The 22,832-nt window shown below is 44.8% G+C and overlaps 1 long non-coding RNA gene across 1 annotated transcript in view; it reads left to right on the top strand.

Moving 5' to 3' along the window:
* The window catches only part of LOC134155616 (uncharacterized), a 171,397-nt gene that overhangs the window by 110,141 nt on the left and 38,424 nt on the right, over positions 1–22,832 (top strand). Inside the window, exon 2 of the long non-coding RNA XR_009961644.1 lies at positions 21,794–21,896. This is a non-coding gene — a long non-coding RNA (uncharacterized LOC134155616). The remainder of the gene's footprint in view (positions 1–21,793; positions 21,897–22,832) is intronic.

Below are 22,832 nucleotides of genomic sequence, written 5' to 3'. Positions count from 1 at the left end.
TTCTTTTAGATTGAAAGAGAACATTCCTGATTTAGATCTGATTATTCATCTACAGATGGGGTTAATGTCATGCATCTCTTTGGGGATGTATCTTCTTAACTAATGATGTCCTTATTGTGTGCTGTATGGATGTGTCGCCAAGACACTTTTAAATATATACTTGATGGCACATGGAGGTATCAGCAAATCATGTTCTGAATTAACAGGTAATTCAGTCCACCTTGGTGTTAATTTTATTGCAAAATAACAAGCTACATAAAAGGCATTTAAGTGCAATTTAAGAAACAGCTCTAAGAGATATAATCTCTTTAATCAGAAACAGATTTTGTTCAATTACCTTTAGTCTCCTCTATAAAAACAGCAAGGCCAGATCCACTGTATGTCCCAGGAGCTGATGCTGCAGCATGTCTGAGCAGCTGGGCGCAGTGGTTGGACTGGGCTGCCCTTGAGGCAAGCTTGTTGTGCCCTATCACCGTGTGAGATGGAGACAGGTTTGGAAGAGCAGCTATTCCTCTGCTCCCCTGTCCACCTCTCACATGCCCGATGTCCCTGGGCTAATGACCTGTTCCTGATAGTTCACTTTTCCTTTGGCTTTATGGACTGACTTTTGGGAGATGTGGGGTGATAGATGTGAAAATGCTCCTTGGCACTCAAGATGAGGAAGGCTAGCTCTGGGTTGAGTAGAGATGAGCAATACAGTCTCCTCAGGTGGTACCTTCCTGGCTGGGGCTGTTTCCTTACAGGAGTGAGGATACCATTAAGCTTCAGTGTTTCAGCCTCTGGTGTATCTCATGCTTTGCTGTAGGGCCAGGGCTCATGTGACTTCCCTGCTGCTTTTTGAGCATCTGCAGTCACAGAGGTCAAAGCAAGTCACTTTGCAAGGACCTGCACCAGTACTGAACAAATTATAACACACCAAAACAAATTCCTCTCTCCTTTCTTCTTTGCAGTTTTTAGGCTCATTAGATGTGCAAAACTATTTGCTTATCCACTACCAAATGCCTTTCCATTTTATTAATAACTGCTTGGTTTGCTCAGAAATGTGCACTGTTTTAGTTAATTTTGAGGCTGCCTGTTTTTTTTCTGCTCTGGCTGCTGCCAGCGAAAGGTTTCTCAGCTTCTGCTGGTCTCCTGCACTGCTGCCATGTATTCTAAGCTGATCAGGATTATAGATTTTAAGATATTCCAGTTAAATGCAGAATTTAAAAACCTGTGGGTTTTTTTCCCGTAAGTGAAGAGCTTCCTTCTTTGTGAATGTGCACTGAGGGGGCTCATGGCAGGTTAATTTGAAATGGTCAAAAATTAAAATTCATTCCTAGGAAAAAATATGCCTTCTTGGAAGCGCTCTGTGCTGTGTACTCCTCCCTTGGAATGACTTTCAGACCGTCGTGTCACAAACTAACAGCCAGCGGATGGGAAATTCAGAGCTCATCAGTCCCTTTCATTCATTCTGCTACTTCTCTATACATGGCCAGTGCTAATCCTGATTTTTTCAAGAGGAATGTGAAATCCCTGTCTAAGAAATGATTACAAAGTACTGCGATGCAAGCCTACAGCTGGACTGTACATGCAACGGATTTGAAAGCATGGGCCTCAGCCTGCTAAAAATTCATCTGTGGTCAATCTTATTGCAGTCAATTTGTTCAGAAGTGAATTAATGATAAATGGCATCCCTTGCCCTAGGAATCTTTTTCACCAGGGAAGATGGACAACCATGTTAGCTGACACCCAGGCCGGGATGTCCAAGTGAGGCTATCACTCTCTGTGGGACATTAAGGGACACAGATGTGATTAATTTGAGCAGAAACAACAAGAAAAGAGTTTCCTGAGCAGTCAGGACTTCAGAAGTCCTCCAAAAACTAATCTGTGTTCAAATCACATTTCTTTTCATATCAGCAGCTTACCTTAGAGGCAGGCACCAAAGCAGCATCACTAGTCCCTAAATCTGCTCTTCCTGGCCACTGCACTGCAATGAGCTACATTCTGCCTTTGTATCCCACTTTATGCTGTATTCCCTAAGGGATGTGGCACCGAAATTCCAGCCAAGGAAGGGAAAAGCAAAAGTGACTTTATAATAACTATGTTCTTTCTCAATTCTGGCTTATGGGAAGGCCAAAGTGACACATGGCATGTGTTAGTGAAGTCTTTGCAGCTGCTTTAAGTCACAGAAGCTTTCCCAATGCTGCCATTAGGTTGCACAGACCTTCATGCAGACAGCCTATGGCTTTCTTCTGTCCTTTCACCACTCCGCAGCCCATAGCTAAGTGGGATGCCCTAGGACCACCAGTGCTGGCTCTGCTGCCCCACTGCAGGGATGTTGTCACTGTGTCCTTCAGGTGTCCTGCAGAGCCCACCTCTGCTACCGCAGCAGCCAGGCAGAGCACAAGTGGGGCAAGAATGAGCTTTACTGTCTCTCTCCAGTAGAAAATCTTTATTATGAATAGAGCTCTGCACAATAGATAAGGTTTCTCAGATGAAAAACTGCTTCCCGTTCCTGGCAGAGTCTAAAATTTCTTCTGATGGTGATGACGCCTTGAACAATGACAACCTTCATTCATCTCTTCTGGCCAGCAGAGAGCTGAGAGTTCATGTTTTAAGCTCTTTCACTGTGCTAAAGGCACATAAAAGCCTCTCATCACTGTTCAGACACAGTCCTCTATTAGGAGTTATTTAAGCTGGAACTGCTTTCCCTGCTTCAAACCTCTTTGTATGAAATCCTTCCAATACCACGTGTGGCATTGGCCAGCAGCTTATCTGGCATGCACTGTGCTGGACATACCAGTAATGGATAGTTAATTAACCCGATCTATCAGTCAGTCCCTTTCCAGGGTAGTATTGGTGATTTAAAAGCTTAAATGTCATATCTTCTTGCTACCTTTGTGTCATTGTCATATGTTAAAAAAATAAATAAATGAGACTAGAGGGCACTTTTGATCACTGCAATTTTTCTTCATATGCTTCATTTACTGGGCCATTTGTATCAGCCAGGTTGTCTTTATTTGCTAAGCTCTGTCAGGAGTCGAGGTTTGCCCTTCCGGCAAAAACTCCTTTGGTCATGAAAATAATGACCTTTTCCTGCAAAGAGGCTATTTGTTTTATACCAGCTGTAATACGAGAAATATAGGCTTGCAATTAAGGTGATTTTGAACAAAGTTTACTTCATGCCTGGCTTGCCCCAGCCTTCTTGTGTGACCTTGGATATATCCCCCAACTCCTGACCATTCTCCTCTCCAGTAATCAGGCTCTGCAAAGGTATTGCCAGATTAAAGGTCAGGCTTTCAAAACTGATGAGTGGTTTTGTTTCTCTTACTGAATCTACAGAGGTTGGGTACTCCAGCACCTCTGAAAATTAAGCCCTGTGGGAGAAATTTGATGTGAAGGGAGGCATCCAGCAATGCAGGCACCTAGAATCAATAGTTGCTTTCAAAAATCTTGGCCTACACCCACGAACGCTTGTAAAGTACTTTAGCGTCCAAATGTTGGAGAAGGGAGAATGATTTAAATGTTTGGAAGTTATTCCAAGGACTGGAAGTTTGCAGGATTGTGTCACAATAAGAAAAAAAACCAACAAAAACCAAAACACCAGCCCAGGTGTAATGAGAAAATTCTCAGAAGTTAAAGGAAAAGAAGGTATTTTTCCAAAAATGCTGCTGATTGGCTTTAGTTTGGTCTGGTCCTCTTCTTTCAAGGCTGACATAAATCTTCTGAGCAAAGGAGCTTTCCTGGGAGCTGAGCAGATGTCTGCTGAATCACTGAATTTAACTTTCTCAGAAGCCTTCCAGACAGCACACATCCGTGACCTTGCAGGGTGTACATCTGGGGACAATGAGTATCTATGAATATCTGGCCTGTAATATGTCCATCTGCTTGCCTGCCTGCTTATTGTCTCTTCTGCACACATAGGTCTGGGCTCTGCAGTGGGGAAAAACTCATCCCGCCCTCCCAAGTTTGCTTCCCGCAGATGCTTTCCCCAGCCACGCTTGGAGCAGAAGGTCCCTTCTCCAGCCCACCACCACACACAGCTCCATGAGGGCAGCTGCCTCCCTGTGGGTGAATAGTGGTTGTGGGTCAAAACCATAAGGAAAAGGCCTCAGAAGAGAATCTCAGCCTTTACCAATAATAACCCCACTGTTTAGGGGCCATGTGAGAGGTGGGACCCCTTCTGAAGAGTTTCATACTTGAAAGGTGAGACAGGTCTCCTGAAAAGGTTATTATCTCAAGCAGACAAATCCTACAGCTGGTTGGGCTCTTTTTTGTATACCTCAGACAAAGAGCCAGCACACTCAAAGACCTGTAAGTTCTTTCTTTTACTTTTTTTTTTTTTCCTGCCTCTGTGTCATTTGCTTTCATTTCTGCTGCCCACAGAAAATACCGCACCTCCCCGTCTCCTGCTGAATATACATCAAATAGGAGGTGAGGCACTGGCAGTCTTCACAGGAGAAGCCAGACCGTGGGGGGAAGGGCATCCTGCATGCTGCAATGTTTCATTACTTTATTTTTCCTTGTTTGGGGGAAGAAGTAAATGTGGGTCACCCAGAGCAGACCAAAAAATGCATGTATGTTGCAGGAGAGTAAGGAGGCTGAGAAGTGTGCGATGAGTGCAGGTCAGCTGTTTCTGCTGCTAGCTAAAGGCATGTTGGTCTGTGGTAAGGCTGGCGCTGGAGGGTCCCAGGGAGCTGGCAGGATCCTTCAGGCTAGGATGAGCTGCTGCAGGCTGTGTCCTTCTTGTGAGTACTGCAGGGATGCTGCCCTTGTCCACCCCTGGCAAGAGCCACCTCTTCCCCTTTAGGAAAAAGGCTTTTCCTGAACCCCCTAACAGCTGGGTCTAGCATGACCTCAGGACTGCTTCAGGTTAATGTTCTCCCTTTCTCCAAATGCCTCTATCTTTTCTTTAATCTCAGATATAAAGTGTAATTTGCCTATTCAAACCAACACTGCTGCATGTTCCCTTCTGCATATGTACCAGATACGATAATGACAATAAGCTTTACTTTGACCTGGAGGAAAGGATTGCTATCAACCTGTTTTATTGTGCAATTTATTCAGCATGAATTAATCTTGGAAACGTTACCAACGAGGCCATTGCCGTTCTTTCGTTGTAACACTTGATTTTTGAAGCCTTTGCTTGAGGAGCTATTTGTGATATTTGGCTGGTTTTCTTCAGGGTTCTATGTTCTTAATTATCTTGTTTACAAACAGGGTTGGCTGACTACCTAGCAGTAGATACTATACTTATTTTAGGAAAAATCAGCTGCACAGACAGGTAGAATGGCTGTCAGATACAAGATGACTGAATTATACTTGTTTTGTTCATGGGTCTGACAAGAAAATCACCAGCTATTTAATGCCTGGGACTATCACAACAAGAGACCTGGGCTTGGGAAAAGCCAACACCAGAAACGACTTTCTGCCCCAGCTTGTCGGACTGGGAAAGAGCCTTGAAAACCTGTGTTTCTGAAACCAAACCTTTATACGTGTGGATATCATCCAAGCATTGCTGGGTTCTTACACTGGAAGGTGAACTGAGAGCACGTTTTGGCTCAGATGCTGTCATGTGTTTTTATTTCTTGCATTGAAATACATCTTTTTAATTTCTCCCCAGAGCACTGGGCCCTTCTGGCAGCTTGAACTCTGCCTCTCATAGTGTTTGGGTCATGAAAATATTTTGGATTTTTTCTCGTTTTTACTTTTTTTTTGCTGAATGCCTTTCAAGGACCACCCTGAGAGGGATCTTGCTGTTGATGCTCACATAAGCAGCACTCAAATGAATGGTTCCTCAGCCCACCCTGATTCTGCCCTCCTTACTTGGTGCCACTGCTGACTGCCCAAAATTGAATAGGTGTATTTTCCCCACTCAGCACTTGCTTTTTGTTGGCTTGTGTTTCTACCAAGCATAACCTAATGCTCCTGATCCTGCTTGCTCTCACCTGATGAAGGGCTGATAGACATGTGTGGGTGGGAGTGCACTGTCCCATGCAGTAACACTATGTCACGAGGAGCTGACGAATCTGTTATCCTCTATAGCGCTGGCTGTGACAGGAGCATGCTGGCATGTGACAGAGATTGTGGCAGCACAGCCCATCTACACAATTTTAGGGGTTTTGTAAGCCACAGATAGTAAAGGAAGTGGCTTTATTTTTAAGATTTGCTACTATAGGGGTAGGCAGATGGTTTATGGAATGATAGTGAGTCACCAGAATGTCTCTGGAAATGCTTATGTGTCATGTCTGTGTGAGACAGGTCATCTGCAAAGATGCAGATGCGATTTTCCATTTAGAACATACAGCAGCAGCCTGATTTATATGGAACACGCAGCAATGGCTGCCGAGCTTGATGCTGTGCCCCTCATCTAAGAATAGTCTTACTGTCTTGAATGCTTGCCAGTTTCTGATAGCTCGGCAAGCAGAGGGAAGAAACAGCCATTATGTAATGGCTTCTCTTGGCCAAGAAAAAATTCCATTTATTGATCTCCTGTCTGAAAACCTCTGTAACTCTGTGTAATTGATGACCAGCTGTTAAGAAAAGCTGTTTGGAGGAAGAACATTTATAATTAAAGAACAGACACTTCAAATTCAACTTGCCCTCCATTTTCTCATTGCACTTTATCCTGTCTCAGGGAGCAACCATCCTGCCTGGGCCTTTAAGTTTCTTGTTTCAAACCAATATATGCCTTTCCTGGAGAGAAATGTTGTGTTCTCCAGTTTCACTCCCTGTGCTGTGGAGGCGAACTATTCATGGAGCTGTGTGAGAACAAGAGATTAAGGAAATATCAAGACCAACAGATGGGGGAGCAGGCAGTGGATGACGTGTAGGCAGGGCTGATGTTACAGCAAGTCTTATCTTGTTAGCAGAAATATGTTGCAATTAGCAGAGTTTGGTGACAGAGGTTGGCTTTGAGCATGGAATAGAGTTCTTTCTATCTGATGAGGGGCCTGCCTGTGTCTAAAAATGTCATAAAACTAGGTATCCTGGTACCCCTGAACATTTAGATCTTGATCCCCTTTTTCTAGATCTGCCCATCTCCTCTGGGATTTAGAGGTGGAAATATTTCTGAGTTTTTCTGCTGAAAGCTTGGCTGTACCTGTTTGTTTAAGGGAAACCCGAAATTAAGGTCACTCAGCTTGAGCATACAGCATAGCTCTTCCAAGTTAAGCTATAGCCTGCCTCTCTTCCCCCCTCACAGACACTCTGAATAAGGACTACAAGAGAAACAGAGAATTAACCCAATAATTGTATTATGCATTTAAATGTAAATTTCTGGGGAATTGATGGTTGCTTTGTTTGAATTGTGATTATTTGAGTATGCATGTTTTTTTTCCTAGAGTACATTTTAACTAGTATTTATGACATTTTGCATCCATCCAACCACCAATGTGCACATGTCCTTAAGCTTTCAGCTGTAAATCCTTGAGCTGTCACATTCCCGTTAGAAAGCCCATTTCTTTGACCTCTCCAGCAACTGTAGACTAGCACTATTTTCTCCCTCCCCATCTTTGTTTTTTGGAAGACTTCTCATTTTAATTCAGGTCTAAACCACAGCTTGGGTCCTCTCCCACTCTGTGAGCATCAGTGGCAGTCGTCCTGCTCCTTGCCTCTCCCCTCGCTGCCTGCAAATCAGATCCCCACCTCTGATTTGGGGAGAGCATTTGCATAGGCTGCTGAGCACAAAGGTTCATCACTAGCCCTGGCAGTGTGAATGGCACTGCTTGGAGCTGAGCATGTGGAAAATTAACTCTGTGCTCTTCGGCAGCAGCCAAGCACAGCTGAGGGTACAGAGTCCATCTTCCAGATGGACTTGGCAGCCCCTCCATCCTTGAGCTGTTCATTGCATCAGTTCAGGATTTGAATGCTGGGGCTGAGCAGTTAACATGCAGGTGGTCTGATCCCATTGATTGTGCAGGGCTCTGGGAAATGAAACTGAGCAGACTGTATTTTTTTCCCATGGTAGGGAGGAGGAGGAGGGAAAAACAGATGTACACAGATATTTTCACAGCAAATACCTGTTTTCAGCCACCAATGCTCTCATCCTCTTAGCGGGGTACTGAGCACCAGCAAGAATGAAAGAGAGTGAAAGGCTGGCTGGTCACCCCATTCTCTGTCTTGGCCCAGAAAAGGATTTTTTTTTTACCTTCTAAAGAGCTAGTAAAGTGAGGAAAGCCAGGAGTTAATCGTCTTTACCCTTCCCATCAAGTTTAACAGCCACCAGTGAGAAAAGTCTGGATTTCAGCTCTGTTTGCAAGGTGGAGAGCAGTAAAGACCATTATTCACAGTCTTTCTGAGGTGCAGCCAACTTTCAGGAATGCCATATCTTGGTCCAAACAAAACCTGTATGTTTCTCATTGACCTGGCCTTGTTTCTTAAGACTGTTTCACTGATTGATACAGGAGATACAAACAAAAATTGAAAAACACATGCCTAAAAATATAGACAAAACACTTGCACCAGAGAGAGGAGATTGCAAAATCAGCAGCTTGCAGGGCTCAAACCCAGCCATTCACTTCCCAAAGCCAAGCTGTTAAGAAAACAAATAAATAAACAAATAAAACTGACTGTGATAAGCCCATGACCTTAACTGTGTGGATATACGTCTGTGAAAGCCAGAATCAAGCTTTTCCTTCCCAGCCCCACATCAAATCTTTTGGCCTCAGTGTCATAAAACGCTTGGGAGCCCCACCTGGTCCCTCTACCTCCTGCCTACCAGTGCCAGCAGCAGAGGTCCAATCTGCCATGTTCCTCTGAACAGGACGCCCACAGGTTCAGGGCCCCCAGTCCTGGGGTCTTGTCCCAGTTCTTACCCAACTTCAAGCACAGATGTCTGGAGCAGCAGTCACTCACCTCCTGACCTGGATAGATCAGCTGGTGATGACTGCATATTGCTGCTGCTGAATTTTCCCTCGCTAGCACATATAACCTTCATGGATGTGGAATGGCTTCTGAGGAGTTGGAGAGGCTGACATAGTTTGCTGAGCCACAAAGGTGTAATTATAAAGTCATATTTAATTACTCCTGAAGGGGAACTTATAAATGAAGAGCACTTGTTAGTGCAATATATTTTTCCTTCTGTAGTTTTGAACTGATCTTTAATAGTGCCAGCAAAGGCTTGGCATAACCTTGGAGTGTGTTTCATTATCATTCAGATGGAAACTGCTGTCTTATGACTGCAGTTTTAAAATACAGTACATTTTTATAATTCCTAAGTAGGCAATCAAGTGGACATAACACATGAAATTGTGTTCAGTCCTGGCACCGAACTCTGCACTTTGCTTGCCCATGCTGTTCAGTGGGTATTAAGGCCTGGGTGCAGCTGAAGGCTGGGTTTAAATAACAGGATGATCTTGTAGTCCTCTACTCTGACAATAGCGATGTAAAAGTGTATGTGTTTATTAATTTGGTGATTTTAATTCTAAAGTCATCCAAGTACTGGGGCAGCTTCTCTTCCTTCTTTCCTTTTGCTGCATGAAGGTGGTTGGGCATGGGCAGCAAGTGGCTCCTGGCTGGAGAAAATGTGACCTATGAGATGGTCCTCACGATGTATTAGTTGCCTGGAGCTTCAAATGCTGCCTTGTATTGTCAGCACTGACCTGAGCGTATCAAAGTCTTCTACTGCTTTCCTCCCCTCAGGCAGCTCTCCAAACCTACAAACCCATTCCCCTAGCTAATTAACAGATGGCAAAGGCAAAATGAATCAAGTCAGAGCAATCCCAGGCACAGCTACAGGTTGGGCAAAGAAGAGATTCAGAGCAGCCCTGTGGAGAAGGACTTGGGGGTGTTGGTCGATGAGAAAATGAACATGAGCCGGCTTCAGTGTGCGCTTGCAGCCCAGAAAGCCAGCTGTATCCTGGGCTGCCTCAAAAGGAGCGTGACCAGGAGGTTGAAGGAGGTGATCCTGCCCCTCTACTCTGCTCTTGTGAGACCTCACCTGGAGTATTGTGTGCAGTTCTGGTGTCCTCAACATAAGAAGGACATGGAACTGTTGGAACAAGTCCAGAGGAGGGCCACGAGGATGATCAGGGGACTGGAGCACCTCCTGTATGAAGACAGGCTGAGAAAGTTGGGGCTGTTCAGCCTGGAGAAGAGAAGGCTGCGTAGAGACCTCATAGCAGCCTTCCAGTATCTGAAGGGGGCCTATAGGGATGCTGGAGAGGGACTCTTCATTAGAGACTGCAGTGATAGGACAACGGGTAACGGATTAAAACTTAAACGGGAAGTTTAGATTGGATATAAGGAGGAAATTATTTCCTGTTAGGCTGGTGAGGCACTGGAATGGGTTGCCCAGGGAGGTTGTGAATGCTCCATCCCTGGCAGTGTTCAAGGCCAGGTTGGACAAAGCCTTGGGTGGCATGGTTTAGTGTGAGGTGTCCCTGCCCATGGCAGGGGGGTTGGAACTAGGTGATCTTAAGGTCCTTTCCAACCATAACTATTCTATAATTCTATGATTTCCTGGTGGGGCTGTCAGTAGCTTGTTAGTTTGGTGACCAAAGAAGTTTTGCCCTGGTCCTGCTGGTCCGTCATTCCCAGGGGGGACATCTTCCATCTCGGGCTTCATTTCATACTTGGGACAGAAGAGGATGAGTGTTTAGCCTGGAAGTCACACAATATGTAGGAAGATCAATGTTTTCTTCCCTACACTAGAAAACTGTTGAAATATGTAGCATTTTCAAAAGAGTAGTGAAAGAGAATAAGTATCTCAGGGTGATGTTGGAAGCCAACAAATACTGGGAGGACAGAGGTCTCCTTTTGGTGATGAAAGAATTAGTGTCTTAAACCACAGGTTTTCAGATACTGAGCTCATGAACATCTGGAAATATATTGAGGGTTTTTTTTTGGACACATTTTGTCCTCCTATCTGTAGGACATACCTGACACAAATGACTGTGTTTCTGGGTATCTTGCAGTTTTTAATGTATTTATTCTTATAGGAAATAAGACATTGTCCTGGGTTCAGCAGTAGCAGTCATTTTTCCCCTTCTTGGTAGCTGGTGCAGTGCAATGTTTTGACTTTCAGCTCGGGAACAGAGCTGATAACAAGCGATGTTTTGGTTTGGCCAAGGACTTTGTGAGCCTCATGCTCTGCCAGGGAGGAGGGGAAGCCGGGAGGAAGCAGAGACAGGACACCTGACCCAAACTGACCAAAGAAGTATTCCATACCACAGCACGTCATGCCCAGGATGTAACTGGGAGTTAGCCGGAAGGGCTGGGAGTCTGCAGGGTTGGAGGAGGTATTGGTCAGAGCTTGGTCGGGCTGGGGGGGCGAGTTATCGGTTGGCTGGTGGTGAGATGATGTATTCTCTTCCCTTGTTATTTCCTTTATCATTATTATCATTGGTGGTAGCAGTAGTGATTTGTGTTATACCTTAGTTACTAAACTGTTCTTATCTCAACCTGTGGGAGTTGCATTCTTTTTGATTCTCCTCTCCGTCCCTCCGAGAGCAGGGGGAGGGCAAGAAAGGGGGGGAAGTGAGCGAACGAGCTACCTGACTGGGTTTAAACCACGACAGTTCTTTTTGGCGCCCAACGTGGGGCACGAAGGGTTGAGATAACGACAGATCTGACCGGATTAATAGTCACTCGTCACAATGCTGATTTATTGGCTCTCTTCCTTGATCTCACAGCTTCAGAATGTTGTAACTTACTTAGAGCCGGTATTTGCTGTGATAGTGTTTATCAAGTATGGGGCCTGGGCTAAGGTTCTTGTCTCACTGTGCTTTATGGCAATGGCTTGTAATACGGGCGGGCTCCAGCAGCAGGGCGGGACGGACGTGGCCGTGGACTTGTACCTGGCCGTCCGGCTGCTCTTCACCGTCCTGGCCCTCACCCTACTCTCCATCTTCGTGAGGCTGCGGGGAGCCGAGGGGGAGCGGCCCCGGGAGCCGGCGGCTGCTGAAGCGGCCCGGGAGAGCGGCCCCGGGGACCAAGCGGCGGCGGGAGCGGGGCCGGAGTCCGCGAGGGGACGGCTGCGGGTGGAGGAGGCCGGGGCGGTCGAGGAGAGGAAGGAGGCGGCTGCCGAGCAGCGGGAGAAGGCGGCGGAGGAGCCGAGCCCCGCGGAGGAGCCGAGCCCCGCGGAGGAGCCGAGCCCCGCGGAGGAGCCGAGCCCCGCGGCCGAGCCCAGCCCCGCGACGGCCGAGAGCATTTCCCGGCAGCCGCCCGCCGAGCCCCAGGAGGATGCAGGAGACCACGCAGCATTTCCCAGCAAGGCAGAGGAGGAAGATCTGGACTCGGGAAAAGAGAAGCTGGTGGTGGGAGAGCCGGCAAGCACAGCAGCTACACCAGCCCCAGTGACAAGTACAGCAGCATCAACTGAGAGTTCTGAAGGTTTTGAATGGCCTTTGGGTATCCTTGGGACCTGCCTGCTGATCGTGATGGGGATCAGCATGTTGGCACACACACAGACTGTGTTCTACCCACAACCATTTTGTCTGATCTCAAAAGTTAAGCAGAGTCAGGTTTGGGTCTTGTCTGGGGTTAGACGACGATATAAGGGGACCAAAAGGTTTTCCCCAAAGCTGGACAGTCATGAGTGGCAGGGTGTGTGTGACAGTATGGGCAAGTATCTAGTCCACTGGGCCCCTCCAGTGCTTTGGAAGCATCGGAGATGGAAGGCAGCTGTATGGAGTCCCCAGCAGCAAGCTGCAGAAACTGCTTAAGGGGACAGTGAATTATTTTGAGCCTGGTGGGCCCATGGCACTTCAGGCCATCAGGGCAGAGATGCAACACAGAGATGGACTCATGATCGAGGGGTGGACTTAGCAATGGACACTATTGCCCAGATTATTCACGAGTGTGAACACTGCACACAGTCTCTCCTGCTCTGGAAGACTGTTACAAGAGATGGAGCCTGACATCATGGACCAGATGGACTCAGCAGCTTTATAGGGATATAGCTTTATAGTCCATGCACTTAGATAAGAGTGCACTGAGATAAGAGTGATGGTATATTGAAAATGTGGGATCTGAGCATGGCGTGAATGGTATGGAATAAGGGGTGGATAATGTCCTGGGTTCAGCAGTAGCAGTCATTTTTCCCCTTCTTGGTAGCTGGTGCAGTGCAATGTTTTGACTTTCAGCTCGGGAACAGAGCTGATAACAAGCGATGTTTTGGTTTGGCCAAGGACTTTGTGAGCCTCATGCTCTGCCAGGGAGGAGGGGAAGCCGGGAGGAAGCAGAGACAGGACACCTGACCCAAACTGACCAAAGAGGTATTCCATACCACAGCACGTCATGCCCAGGATGTAACTGGGAGTTAGCCGGAAGGGCTGGGAGACTGCAGGGTTGGAGGAGGTATCGGTCAGAGCTTGGTCGGGCTGGGGGGGCGAGTTATCGGTTGGCTGGTGGTGAGATGATGTATTCTCTTCCCTTGTTATTTCCTTTATCATTATTATCATTGGTGGTAGCAGTAGTGATTTGTGTTATACCTTAGTTACTAAACTGTTCTTATCTCAACCCGTGGGAGTTGCATTCTTTTCGATTCTCCTCTCCGTCCCTCCGAGAGCAGGGGGAGGGCAAGAAAGGGGGGGAAGTGAGCGAACGAGCTACCTGACTGGGTTTAAACCACGACAGACATTTACCCATGACCTGCAGAGGGAACTGATTCACAGAAAGCATCAACTCTTTAGAGAGGCTTATAGGGAGAAGATTCAATCTCTTACATACTGTTGGCACTCTCAAATAAGTCCATAGGATTTCTAAAAGATCAATATGAGCATCCCATAATGTGCATCTGCACTGACAGACCCTTATGCCTCCAAGAAAGGAGCCTAAGTGGGATGGAAACAAGACTCTCCAGGTGAGACACCTCCACTCCACATCATACCTGGCACTCTTCCTCCCTCCTCTTCCATCTCCCAAATGTTTCCATGAGTTGCTGTTGGTGCTGAAGGTGGATTAGGTTGCCCGGACCCAAAAGAGAACTTCTTTGTGGCAGAAAAATGCCTCCATTTTTTAGTTTAACCTCGGAAGTTTTCCCCTGGCAGGGGCTCAAATATGTGCCACAGGAGTGATGGTTTCATTGCTGTCTTCGGGGCCTCACAGGTTTTTCAGGTCTCTAAGCCCAGCCATGCTGCTCCCCTCAGGTTTCCCCTCTGTATTTCCCATTATCTTTGCCTGCTTTTTGGAGACCACCATCTACTGAAAGCCATGTCCAGCCCAGGCAGCCCAGCACATGTTGCTCCAGGTGCACCAGCCGAACAAGATGCCCAAAGCTGTGAGCAGCGGCCAGCCTGGCCCTCCCAGGGAGTGAATAAGGATAACAGAGAATAACAGTCAGGTGGCTTTATCAGGGATCAACCTCCTATTTTTCTGAGCTGCTCTTTGCATGGTAATTTTGTCTCTAGCTTTCTCCTACCTTCCTCGCAGCATTGCTGCCTGTGATAGAGCCCTGCCAAAAACCTTTGGGGACAGTGGGCACTGCCATGTGCTGTGGCTGGCCAGGGCAAATGGGCTGGCAGACGGTCTGAGACACTCTCTTTCCCTAACTGAAGGGGATTTAGTGAAGCTCGAGAGTATCTGCCAAAGCCGCATTTAGCATAGGGAGCTGATTGCAACAGTCGCGTTACTCACTGCAGGTTTATAAATAAAACCAGCCCAGGCACAGTTTCTCCTGACACCAAATGAAGGGGTTCAAGGAAAGGTCCTGGTATACTCTCCCACTAAATTATTTGAAGCTTTACTCTCTGAAAGTCCTCACTTAACATACAGGTGACAGTGCCCATCATGCCATGGTGGGTGGGTATAGCTTTTAGGGGAGTTTTAACATGTCCTTTCCCTAGGAAACAGACCAGGATGAACTCCTTTGCCTTTCTTGGCTGCCCAGAGCAAGTGGATTTCCTGGCTTGTCTTCTGCCATCACTTGACTGCACTGAAATTAAAGCTGGGTGTTTGCTCTTGAAGTTTGCTCCTGGACCGAGTTCAGGAGACATGGTCAAGATTCACTGCCCCACACTACATCTGTGCCTGACCATGGGCATGCCTCTGGGGGCAGAAACCTTTGGCTGTCCTAGCACATACCACAGAACGCTCAGATACTGCTTCCTTAAATACCTACTAAGCAGAAAATAATACTAATCAATGGATGATCTTTCCTCTAAATAGCAAGCTGACACCATGATATCGATGTGTTTGACGTGGCAGTGATCATCTCGCAGTGAAGGTCTGGGACCCAGTGGAGATGCTGCTGTTTTGCCACTGTACCAAGCAGGAACAGGGTCTGTGCTCTTAGAAACATACAGATATTTTCCCCTGCAAAAGTCAGCATTTGTCAGCAGCTGTTCATAGTCTTGCCTCTGGAGTATCACAACGTTTGGGCTTTTTCTGCTTAAATTTAAAGATCAAGTGCAATCAGTAAAACCTAGAACCCAGCATTGCAGGTACCAGTTTTCAGTGGAGCTGCAGCTACAGTAAATTGAAGCCAACTGAAAGCAGTATTTCTTTTAGTTATCTTTTACTAATGTCCCCAGAGCAGCTGATGAAGCCCAAGGGGTCATGGGTTGTAAGCTGTTCTGGGTGAGAGTGCTACATGGTCCCTATTGGGATCATGTCCTTCCCAACCACCATGGCCAGAAGGACCACAGGCACTCGTGGTGCTTTGTCCATCCCAAAGCACCTAAAACACTGTGGGATAAATAAGAACATTTTGGGGGAAAAGGAGAGGAAATGTCATGAAACGAGAAAACTTGCTTGAATAGGTGTACATCTTCTTCATGGCTAATGGAGAAAGACACCTAATGGTTTCTGGAGCTCAGGAGCTGGATAAAAACAGAGCACAGAGGTGGTCAATAGACAATATCTGTTAATGAAAAAACAGATATATGGCTTGGGCTGTTGGGCACTTGGCCCAGCTCTTGGCCAGAGAAAAGGGGCTGAGCTGCGCTGGAATCGGGACCAACGATACTCAGTTCTCTTCCTTGTCAAATGCCTTAAATTAAAAACAGCATAAAAAGCTTTTAAGGGATGTGCTCACTGACAGATTAATGTAAGTGGCTGTGGGATCATTTTCTACAGATAGATTTATATCAGGAAAGAAATGACAACTTATTTCATAGTAGGTATTTCACTGTTATTGCAGAGTTTCCTGCTGCACTTATCCATAAGAAGCGACTTTCTAAGTAAGCATCATGTGGAAGCCAGTGGGAAAGAAGGTCACTGGGGCCATCCAGCTGTGTGATGTGTGCCCAAACCCCTGCACCTGTGCCAGGCTGGGACAGGGCAAATGAAGGGTCAGCAGGGCTTCCCTTAGCTGCAGTGGTGAAACCAGCCTCTCTGCTTAAGGACAAAGCTCAGAATTCCGTACCCGACCACCGGGCATGCCTTTGTTTGCATCCTCCATGCCTTCTGTCCTGCTCTGCTGACACAGAGCCACAGCACTGCCCTCATCCAGAGATGTATTTCATAAATCCACTGGTCATCTTATATTTTGATGTAGAGTCCCCAGGAAATGTAATTTGAATGAACAGAAGCTATATATGAGATTTAGCTTCTGGATTAAATGACCAGTTTTGATATTCAGACTTGAAAATTTCACTGGTTTTTGCAGTGTCTTTAATTAGTTGGTTTAAATTTTTTTATTTTTGATTCTTTCTAAAGATTAATCTGAAGATGGAGTGAAGCAGATATACGTCAACTGAATATTAAGCTTTAGAGCTTTTGGGGGGCTTGGGGGAAACCAAAAAAAAAACAAACCAAAACCCAACTTAATGACAGCCCAAAATATTTTTTTCTTCAAATTTTCAATTTTAACATCATGCAAAAATCACTTGGGTCAAATTTCTGAATAATAATATTGTATCTTTTTGGCTGTGAATGCCCAAGTCATCAGCACAAACCACTTATGATCTGTGAGGCCATGATGAAGTAATTTGTGGTTGCTCTGTGAAACCTATTCCTTTCATTGCACTTCCATTCAAAATGGAACTTTCACCATTTTGCCCAATTCCATGCTGCTTTTTTTCATTGTAGTTAACTGCATGGCCAAGTATGGAGAGCTCTCAGAACCCACGTTTCAGGAATTCTAAGGCAGTGCCAAGTTTAATATTTATGTCCCTGGATTTATAACAAAGGCGATACCATTCATAATATTGTTTATTATTACAATCTAAGAAATTTCAGCAGTAGTGTGGACTTAGCTCAGTGCTAGTGAATCCCAGTGGATGCCCTTTCACTGAGTCCAGCAGGCTTTGTATCAAGTCATCTTTCCATCTGAAGATGTACATCAGCTAAATACAGTACAGGATAGAAAAAGGTCGGCTTCTTTGGAAGGGAAAGGTTAAGAGCGTACATCCTTTTATGCCTTGGTGTGCATAATTTTTTAAAAGCCCATCATAAGTAATCTTCTTTAGTACAGATTTGACCATTTCTTTTCTGCCTGGAGAGCATTAAAAAAAAAAAAAAGCATTAGGGAAGAATATTAAGGGATATTTGTCTCAAGTGAGATAGGAGGAATAAAGAGTTTTGGCTTGTTAATACCTGGAGTTGTTTTCCAGTGGGTAAGTGCTATAAGTGCAAAATCAAAGGATTTAAAATAAATGCACCAGAGGGGAGTCCTTTTGAGAGGAAGAGTGGAACCAGGAACCTGCCTCAGCATATCCAGTAACTGCCTGTGTCACTGAAATTTCTACTGCTTGGCCTTCTTGTTCAGCTATGTTTCACCCAGATTTGCATTTGAAATGCTTTGGCTTCTCTTTAAGAAGTACTAGCCTTTGTGAGCCTTCTTTTTAAAAATAAAAAATAAAAAATAAAAAATTGTTCTGACCGGTTTGTTGGCATCATTGTAAATTGTGAAGCCCTTCCCTCTATATACCTACTGCAATCTGGAATTTATTCCCATTAGTATGGAGTTAGAAGGAGACAAGTATGGCAAAAGACAAGCAAGGGTGGCTGCTGCTGCCAGGGGTGCCGTTGAATTCAGACTAGGTCCTGGTAGCATCCGTGTTGCTTCTATGGTAGTCATTGTATTGTTAGAGAGCTTATTTCTTATGCCTGACTTGTATCTGATTTGTATCTGCCTTGCTGAAAGTTAGCTCCATGCCTTTTTGTCCTGCAGTTCTGGTTATATTATCCTGTCCCCAGGTTTTTCTTTAGACCAAGCCTATTTATTCCATCTTCCACTGCTTCTCTCCTAGAAGACACCTCTCACCCTTTGTTTATATGCAGGCTCACATGCAGACCGACCCAGGATGCTAACTGCTGATGCAATTATTCATAGAATACCAGGTTCAAAGGGACCTCAAGGATCATCTGGTCCAACCTTTCTCGTCAAGAGCACAGTCTAGACAAGACGGCACAGATCCCTGTCCAGCTGAATCTTGAAAGTATCCAACACTGGGGAATCCACCACTTCCCTGGGGAGATTATTCCAATGGCTGATTGTTCTCTTTATGAAAAATTTTCCTTTTGTGTCCAGTCAGAATCTCCCCAGGAATAACTTGTACCCATTACCCCTCATCTTCTCCATATGACTCCTTGTAAAAAGACAGTATCTCCTTTGTAGCCACCCTTTAAATACTTTAACATGGTGAAAAGGTCTCCCCTAAGCCTTCTTTTCCCAAGTCTGAACAAACACAGTTATTATTCTTGCTTTCAGCAACACCTTCACGCTTCTGAATGGGATAATCAATATTCTCTGCTTGTCTGGGAGTGGTCATGGCTGACTGTGCCACTCTGTAACATCAGATGAATAGTTAAACATTGGTGTGTTTTAATCTGGTGCATTCCAAGGCTCTCAGCTACCAGGAGATCCAAGCTCCTTGCTCACGTGTACGTGCATTTTTCACAAGCCTGAGCCTGTGCTTCACAATGACCATTCAAGGCAGAGATTCCTTTGTTCCTTCTGTGTAACTTTAGACTAATGCTATCCATATTTGTTAGGTGTTAATCATTTTTATAGTCAACGCTGTGTGATTCCTTCTATAAATAACAATGTCAGATCTCTCTCCTATCTTGTTTACCATAGCTAATGCTTTAAGTTGAGTGTCTCCATAAGAGCTGTAGCTTCAATGAACAGAGATAAAGTCATAACATAGGCTTGGTTTTAGTAAACTGTGATTTTCTTTGTTCTGCTGTAAATCAAGACTTTCAAATAATCTTTTTATCCAGTGTCTATGAATATTGTGCAATGGTGAAGAAAGACAGGTGCTAGTTTCAGGCTTAAAGCTGTTGTATTAGGCATTACATTTATAATTCCTGCTGTGTCTGCGTCATCAATAAATGAAAGTCTCCTGAAGAAGAAGTCTCCAGGGAGGGTAAACGGCTGCGAACAAGTGACTGCAGAGTGTGCCTTGGAGATACGAAGTTAGGAGGAGAAGCTGAAAATACGATACGTCTCTTTCAGTTTGATCTCAGCCTCTAATAATGACTTGTATCTGCCTGGCAGATAAATCGGTTCATAGTAGAAAATGGGTTTGATTTATTATGAAATTGATTGCAGCCCTGTCCTGCGCTGAAGACATTAGTGATAACAGCATTGGGTACCCCAGCTCTTAACTAATGGGCTTCCCTCAGACACTTCACTGCTGCCAGGCTTTTTTTACCCACAGCTAACAGCATCCAAACTGCACACCTCTGATGGTCCCTCCTCCTGGACACAAAATCCTTCCAGGGCAGGGTTGTGTCAGGGAATGCAGGTTGAGTGGTTTTGATGGGCTGGGGTTTTGGGAGCCTACAACCGTATCCTGCTCTGTCATCTTCAGGCAGGATAGGCTGCGATGCCTGGGAGGCAGCTGGCATTTCCCAGAACATGCAGTCCTGCAGGAGCAGGGCCAATGAGACCTTTGCAACCAGCACCTTGAAATACTGAAGCATTGTATGTGTTTTAGTTATGACTGTTTTCTGAAAATGGACAGGGTTACTGGAAATATGGAGAAGTATCCATCAAACATCTTTCTTTTCCTTTCTTTGGTGATACTGCAAAGACTTTAACCACAAAGAAAACCCATCACCACATGTAACAAGGAAGTTTCACTACTTTTTTGCAAAGTCACATATTCACCCAAACATATTCGCTCACAGTGACCACAATTTGCAGTGCACTTTGCCTCAAATTCCTCAACACAGTGGAGAATAACCTTTCCATCTGGGACTCATTAAAACACAAATGAGCAAACCAAACACAGTGGCCACTTAGGCCCTGTTTTGGGGTCTTTCTATTTTGGGAAACTCTGATCCACTATTTACAGTATAGATACAGATGTAATAAGTACAAAAAAGAGCACACCCAGTGTTAAAAGTCAGTCTCATGTTTGTTGTGTTCTCGTTGAATACTTATCCTGACCCCTATCCTAAAGAGCAAAGGATTTTCCAGGTTAATTTCTTATAGTAGCAGTTAAGACTCTGTCAACAGTTGTGCTTAGAAATCACTGAATAGCAGATACTGAAACACTTAGTGGCTGGTTTAAGCAATATTTTTTCAATATTTTTGAAGGAAAAGGGTTTTCAGTGATTGAAATGTGCCTTTAGATATTTTACAAATGAAAAATTTCAATATGAAAGAACCGTGCGGCTTGAAACGAAAGCTCATTGCAAGAGAGGCTGTAATTGGACAAAACTGAAAATAAACTTTTTAAAATAACTGAAAACAAACATTTTATAGTGAAGGAAGGTTAAATTTTTATAAATGTTTTCCAACTGCAGCCTGCCAGTCAGTCACACACTGGCTCTCTTTTAGCATAAATTACTTTTCAGGTTGTGACAACACTTGCTACACCACCTCCATGGTGGCCCGTGCTCCTGACAGTGACACAAGAGTGTGCGACTATGCTTTTGCCATGCACTTCAGAGGAATTTTGATGCATGAAAAACCTGTACAGTATTACTGCCTTGCAGTGAGGAACAACTGAACAACACAAACCTTTGCAGAGAAAAATTGTTTCTACAGAAACACTCAAACCAGCTTTGGGGATAACGTTTTTCTCCTTCCTATCCTAGCAAAAGCTAAGTCACATCTGGCAACAGCTGGCAAGAAGCCAAGAGACAGCTGTATGTGTGTTATTGAAGCAAAATGTCAATGCGGCCAACAGCCATAGTCGTCTACTACACCACCCTAAATGTTCTCAAACCAGCACCATTTATGTCCTCCTAGGATTGAGGTCTAGGGCTCACTAAGGCTGTCATGCCCTGGGTGTGTTTACCAAAACACCTTCCTCTCCAGTATGGATGTGGTTGAGCTAAAACCCCTATAGTATCCATACCCTGCTCATTTAGCAAGCAGTCCTCGGAAGCATCCACCACAGATGGACAAAATGAAGCTTCCTCATCACACCACCCTCAGTGGCACCAACCAGATAATGTACGGATATGAGCGAGACAGCTGGGAGCACCATATATTTTCCAGTTTAATTTTCATAGGGTAGCACATTGGCTGAGAAACAGTTGTGAATAATTGTCTAACATGTCCGTTTTTCAGGCTTCTGCTTTTATCATTAATACCTTCGACTAGCAAAAACTCAAGAGTCTGAGATGTTCCTTTGATTTGAAAGGTTACAAATTTTGGAAGCAATGTCATAGAGTAAATCTTACAATGCAGCTGAGCTGTGGACTAATAACAAGACTATCCCAGTACTCTTCTCACCCAATACATCTCAAATATCTGACAGCCTTCAAGAAAAGTAATGAATTATGCCACATGCACCATATGCAACCTATTGATCTCTCTGTGTGTGCATATGCTCTGTGTGTGTATGTGTGCTAGAGCCCATGTTCATGATAGCTTCTTCACAACTGTGTGCAGAGATGAAAGTTTCTTATACCAGAGAATTTATAGCAGTGCAGTCAATGACTGCAGTCGTTTTGCTTTCTTTCACTGCAGGGTTACTACTGCTGTTTAACTCCAGACATCCTAAAAGTCAGGGTTGGACATTGCACTTCAAAGGAAGAGGATTCACCTACTTGCATTGCTCTGCTGCATAGAGGTGAGAATTATCTAACACTGAGCTGTTGCTTAGGTCCTGATCAAGGTACCCTGATGCATGCTTTGTGGACCCTGTTGTTTCTGTATAACTTAAAGTGAAAATGGGAAAAATGCTCATGCTTCACTTGACACTGTGCTTTGAGTGGTCCCCTATCCTTTTGGCATGGGAGTCAGTGTTTGTGATCAGAAACAGTGTCCTTGGTGCTCCACCTGACACAAAAATTCAGGATGTCTCTAAGTTGATTCATTCTTCCCAGGGCGGTGTGAAATGGCTTTCTGCTTGCTAGTATCTCTCCCTAAGGCAATGTCTGCATAGGACAAGCTTCTCCTGACCAATAGCAAAGCAAATATATAAAGAGCAAAAGGGCAACATATGTTTGAGAAACAAGATCTGAAGTGACCAGGAGACAATGGGAAATTGTATCAACCATCTTTAGCAATGAAACCCAAAGGTGGAATCTCTGAAATTTCATGGACCAGGTTTTCATTTTTCTCAGTCATTCTCATTCTAGCTGTTGAAGTTAGTGGATTTGGCAGTAGATCAACAGGGAAACAGAGGGACAGTTTTGTCCCCCTACACATACAGAATTAGAGATTCAAACCAAGATAGATGAGCTAGATTTAGACGAAAGGGAATTTCTCATTAAGAGTATTCACATAAGAAGTATTATACAGTATTAGGCTTATGTGAGCTTTCAGTGTAACAAAGGAGAATTGTATAAGCCTTGGCAGGAACATACCATTAGGACTTTGTTTTGATGAAAAAACCTGGAAACATGCACTTAGCTTTCCTACTTGTTGTAATTATCTGGCTGTATTGATCATGGTGTTAAGGTTATCTGATGGGTAGGGTGTGAGCAGGGATCAGGTTCAGTCCGTGAATTAAAACTGCAGAGTGTCAGCTCTAATTTACACGCATACAGTTTGAAAATTGTCC

Source organism: Pezoporus occidentalis, unplaced genomic scaffold (assembly GCF_034315485.1).
Source record: "Pezoporus occidentalis ecotype Australia unplaced genomic scaffold, CSIRO_AGI_Poc_V1 ctg8, whole genome shotgun sequence".
NCBI lineage: Eukaryota > Metazoa > Chordata > Aves > Psittaciformes > Psittacidae > Pezoporus > Pezoporus occidentalis.
This window is presented reverse-complemented; position numbering and strand designations above follow the sequence as displayed.